General features: G+C 43.9%; 1 pseudogene; it reads left to right on the top strand.

The window, feature by feature from the left end:
- Positions 1 to 857: 857 nt before the first annotated feature.
- On the top strand, positions 858 to 2,290 carry LOC131276746 (bone morphogenetic protein 7 pseudogene; annotated as a pseudogene).
- The last annotated feature ends 3,625 nt before the right edge of the window (positions 2,291 to 5,915 follow it).

Genomic DNA, 5,915 nt, shown 5'->3' with positions numbered 1-5,915 from the left:
GATGCTTTTCCAAAGAAGAAATACAGTGGCTATAAAGCATTTGAAAAAAAAAATACTCAAAATCTCTAGCTTTTAGTGAAATGCAAATCAAAACTACGATGAGTTACCATCTTACTCCCATTAGACTGGTGGCTATTTTTTTTTTTTTAAAGAAAAGTACAAGTATTAGAGAGGATGTGGAGAAATGTGAACACTCATCCACTTCTGGTGGGAATGCAGGAGCTTCCAGCCATTCTGGAGGACACTTTGGTGGTTTCTCCAAACATTACCTATAGATTTGCCACATGACCCAGCAACCCCATTGCTGAGTATATACCCAGAAGAACTGAAAACAAGGACACAAAGAAGTATATAGACATCAATTTTCATAGCGACGTTATTCAGTATTGCCAAAAGTTGGAATCAACCCAAAGGCACATCAAAGGATGAATTGATCAACAAAATATGGTATATACATACAATGGAATACTACTCAGCTATAAGAAGGAAAACAGTACAAGCACATGCGAAAACATGGATGAATCTTGAGGATCTTATGTTGAGTGAAGCAAGCCAGGCATTGCAGGACAAATACTACATGACTTCTCTTATACGAAATAAGGAAATCAAGCTGTCCCAGAGAGCTAGAGATTGGATGATAGGCTTACAGGAAATTGGCGGGGAGAGGAATGTTGAGAGCAGACACCTACATGGGTGAAATCTATGATAAAGCTTAGGTTATTATTAGTATAGGGAAAGCATGAGATGGGGGCATAAGGATAACTTTTGGTGGGGCTTTGCAAGCTTAAGGGGGGTTAGGGTTTGGAGGATGGTACAAATGGCCCAAGGAATTGGGGCAGGCCTAGGGCAAGCCTAAGATGGAGAGGATCTCGGGCTGCATCTTCCGCTGCTCCTGGTTGCGGAGGAACCGATGGCTGAAACTCGAGTGCACCTCGTTGTCCAAGCTGAAGTCAGCCAAGACAGAGCGCAGTACAGGGGTGCCCAGAGGGCGTCGAAGCTGGGGGGCGCCACAGCGCGCAGAGAACGCACGTGCATCTCCCCGGCTCTCTGCGCTGACCCTGCACCCGGCTCCTGGCACCCGGCACGGGGGCCCTGGCTGCCCCAGGTGGTGGAGGGTCGCAGGCAGCCGTACACGCCTGTCGGTTACTTGCTGCAGGTGGCACTTGCTGACAACCCGTCCGGCTGCGCCCGCGCAAGGCCGTCTTCAGTACCCAGGGACCCCTCTGGCCAGCCTGCGAAACAGCCACTTCCTCACCCAGGCCAACGTGGTCACGAGCTTCGTCGGCCGCGTGGAGTATGACAGAGAGCCCTTCCCCCCACGCTGCCACCATCGGGAGTTAGGGTTTGATCTTTCTAAGATTCCAGAAGGGTACTGCAGCCAAATTCCGGATCCACAAGGACTGTGTCCGGGAACGCTTTGACATCGAGACGTTCCGGATCAGCGTTCCCCAGGGGCTGCAGGAGCACCTGGGCGGGGAGTCGGGCCTGTTCCTGCTCGACAGCCGCACCCTCTGGGCCTCCGAGGAGGGCCGGCTGGTGCTGGACATCACGGCCACCAGCAGCCACCGGGTGGTCATCGCGGTACACCTGGGCCTGCAGCTCCTGGTGGAGACGCTGCACGGGCAGAGCATCAGCCCCAAGCCGGCGGGCCTCGTCAGGCGGCTCGGGCCACAGAGTAAGCAGCCCTTCCTGGGGGCGTTCTTCAAGGCCACCGAGGGCCCCCTGTGCAGCGTCGGGTCCACGGCGGGCAAGCAGCGCAGCCAGAACCCCTGCAAGACGCCCGAGAGCCAGGAGACGCTGAGGATGGCCAACGTGGCAGAAAGCAGCAGCAGCGACGAGGGGCAGGTGTGTAGGAAGCACGAGCTGTGTGTCAGTTTCCGCCACCCGGGCTGGCAGGACTGGGTCATCGCCCCCAAAGGCTATGCTGCGTAGTACTGCGAGAGGGGGAGTGCACCTTCCCACTCCACTCCTACCTGAACCCGCCAACCACGCCATCGTGCAAAGGCTCGTCCACTTCATCAGGTCAGAGACCATGCCCAAGCCCTGCTGCCTCCTACCCAGCTCAATGCCATCTCCATCCTCTACTTATGACAGCTCCAATGTCATCCTGAAGAAACACAAACACATGGTTGTCCCAGCCTGTGGCTGCCCCTCTTCTCCGGGAAGGCACGCCCTTTGGGGCCACATTTTTCTGGATCCTTGGTCTCTCACTGCCCAACTTCTCTCACTGCCCATCCTTGGCAAGAAGCCACCAGACCAACCACCCTCCCTTTCCTTTCCCCCACTATAAAGATGCAGGCATGTTAAGGAATTCAAGATACAAATAGCTTCTGATCCTTTTTTATCATGGCCATCTCATCCTATGTTCAAGATCCTATAAACTGCTGTAGACAAAACCTAGCAGGAAAAATATATATACATATACATATACATATACATATACATATACATATACATATACATATAAATATATGACAGGCATATGTATAAAGAAAAATGTGCCTGTCCACAGCTACAGGCCGTGAAATCTCAGCTCTGCACTGACTCATTTCCAGGGGTATTATACCTGCCCTTCTCTAGGTCACCCAGCAGAGGGAGCAAGGGGGCACCCCCAGGGTGAGTACATTTGTGTCTGTCCTTAGCAAAAACTGACATGGAAGTTTATTAATGTCACAATAAAAAAAAAAGAAATGGTTAGGATGTTACAGATATATTTTCCTAAACAATTTATTCCCCCCCCCAAAAAAAAGAAAAGGTCCTTTAATCTACTCAAATCGTTCATCTTCAAATAACCTTTTTCATCATCTATATTACCGGGATTTCTCACAAATTTAATAAATCTGTATTATAAACATAGATCTTCGTGGGCTTTTGAAAAGTAATATACTCTCCTAAGACTGGGTATAATAACACGTGTCCAGCTTCCCTAAAAATTGCTATGTGGATCACATAAAATAATGACTGCCCATAAAAGTGAGGCTACTTGAAAAAAGTCTTAGTGGTTAATTTTTCCTATTTACATAACTACTGCTTTATGAGAAAAATGCAACTGAGGGGAGGGAGGAAGAGCACTAAAATGCATTGAGCTTCATGCTGGATACTCTCCTTTGCCCATCTGAATCCATTTTCCAGGCTCTCCTCCAAGCAATGGGGATGGAAAAAACAACAACTTACATAAGGAGGACTGGTGTTGATACCTTAGATTGTTTTTCCTTATTTTCTTTCATTTGGTTTTTGCAAATGGTTTGTCAAAAGCTTTAAAAAATACTATCAGTTTTGAGTTGGAAAGGTAATGAGTTTACAGATTAATTTGAGGAAGAACTGATATATTGGTAATAGCAAGTTTCCTCTTGAAAGTATTAGTTATGTCATTCTATTTATACTCTATTCATCACCTCTTATTTATAATATATGTATATACAGTGTATTTTGTATATATTTACATGTGTACACCTATATTTACATAGAAGCTTAACAAATTGCCTTTTTATATTTATTGAAAGTTTTTTTAGGGATTGTGGCTACTGTGCTGGTTTTTATTTCTCTGCTATATTTTCAAAAGATCATTCATTTTGTATGTGAAGAGTACTACTTCTCTTCCTTGCTTGTTCATATATTTTTGTAGGCAAATTTGCTGTTTCTTTCCTATTCCTAATCATCCTTACTTTTTTCTTTTTATATTGCTAATAAGATTTTTAATCTTAGTATTGCTCATGAACCTCCATGTGTTTCTCATGTCTTAGTTGAGAAATTTTCCAAAGATTTTATGATCAAATAATGTTGTTTTAAAATAACCTTTGAAAATTAAAATATTTCTTCCAGTTTTAGATTGTTCAGAAATTTACATTGATTTGGTCAACATCTTTATTGACTTTTTTCACAGCGTTTATTTTTTCCATTACTTGTTAATTTTAAAAATTCCATTAATAATGTTGAATATGAATTATTGGGATAAAAAATAATGAGCCATGATGTGATTTTTAATGAGTCTTTTTGGAGTTAATTTGCATAAAGTGTTATTGCATCTGTTTAAAATCTCATTAGTTTACAATATTTCTTCCTAGTACAATCCTTTTTGGATTCTTAAGTATAAAAATGAAAAGAAAAATATTTGTTAAATGATGGGACAGAGAGAATGATGGATAGACAGATGGATCCAGAGAGTCAATGAGAAAAAGATGAATAGAGTTGATAGATAAATGACAGGAAGGTAAGAAGGAAAGACAGAAGAATGGACAAAGTGACCACATAGAGGGAATTTTTTTACCAAAAACCAGAACATAATCCTATCACTACAAGCAAGAGAGTCAACTGCATGCTGAAGTGAGTAGCTCATATTCCCAGCATGGACTAGGTGAGGAATTTGTCTTACCTTATGGGAGCGGGTGGTGGAGGTGGCCAGTGTAAAGCTCTCAGATTTAGTCATTTTAGGTATCAACTTAATCCTTCTTTGCACTCCTCCATCCCCTGAAACATTTTTTAATGAACACACCTGCTTAGTAAAAATTACTGAAATGGAAGCTGAGATCTGATTTTTCTTATTCTTCTTCTGAGTCCTATTTAAGTGAACACATTTCTATTCCCTCATGTTGTATCATTGAAACTTACATTTTTCCTCTCTGAAGTGGCATTATAAGTATAACTACCCAACTCTTCAGAGGAAGTGTTTTCTAGGCGCACGGTGTGGTGTACAATAGACATCAGTATGTTAGTTGAAAAAAGTTGTGAATGTGTAATAATTTTGTTATATGTGCATTTCATTTTCTGTGCATACATTTATTCATTCACTCAACATATATGAATTAATATCTTCAAAGTATTTTATTTTGTGAAGATACAAAAGTGAACACAATAGAAACACAAACTGTCCTCATGAATCTAGTTGTAAAGATGATTAGATGGCATTGGACTCTGAAGGGAAATTGAGTGTGCAATGAGAGACAGCGAGGGGAATGTCTACGCCTAGTTACAGCAAGTAACGAAAAAGAAAAAAGTAATAGAGGAGTTCCCTGGAAAAGGAGCAGTAGTAGGGTAAAAACCGGCACTTAGTGGTAGGCAGGGGAAAGGGACAGAGTGGTAGGAAAGAAATTTAAAAGCACAGGACATCCTAAGCAAAGACCCTGAGCTTGCCAGGTGTAGGGAGGAAACAGTCTCTGAGATTTAATGAGCAGAGAGAAGATATAAGATGAGAAAGCCTCTGGTCAGGTTATACAGATGGTGTAGCCCATTTCAAGCTTTGAAATTTATTCTAAGAACAAGGAAGGCCGTTGAAAGATCGACAAGAGGAGTGGGAGTTGTTCATTAAAAAGGATCTCATTTTGGTAGCACATTATTGTGAGGATAATAACAGTGAATTATATAGATAAAAGGGGAAACTTAAGGTTGTAGACTTACAAGAAAAATTAAACGATATAATTAAAAGATTGTAAGATAACAGGGAACACACAGTGAATTTTTTTGGAGACAAAAGACTACAATTTATAGTGTAAGTATAAAATTTTCTTTCATGATATAACTAATGCATGGCATTGCGGCGGCTTGCTCGGTTGGTAGAGGTGGGGTCTGGCTGCGGACGAGGGGTCGGTCCAGCTCTGGACGAGGGGTCGGTCCCGCTTGGGACGAGGGGTCGGTCCCACTTGGGACGAGGGGTCGGTCCTGCAGCAGACGAGGGATCGGTCTCACAAGGGGTTGCGCGGTTTGGCTGACGGGGTCGCCCGGAGAAGCCGGCGACGAGGGGGTCGCCGGGAGAAGCCGGCAATGAAGGGGTTGCCTGGAGAAGCAGGCGACGAACTGGGGACAAGGGAGGCCAGGCCCTTGTCGGGGGCTCTCAGGACTGGAGGGCGCATGGCAGAAGAACTACCGCAGAGACAAGGTAAACACGCAAGTCCACTTTATTGAGGGAGAGGCAACAGTTT

This window comes from Dasypus novemcinctus, chromosome 30 (assembly GCF_030445035.2).
Source record: "Dasypus novemcinctus isolate mDasNov1 chromosome 30, mDasNov1.1.hap2, whole genome shotgun sequence".
Taxonomy (NCBI): domain Eukaryota; kingdom Metazoa; phylum Chordata; class Mammalia; order Cingulata; family Dasypodidae; genus Dasypus; species Dasypus novemcinctus.
Note: the sequence above shows the minus strand (reverse complement) of the source record. Positions and strands in the feature narration are given on the sequence as shown.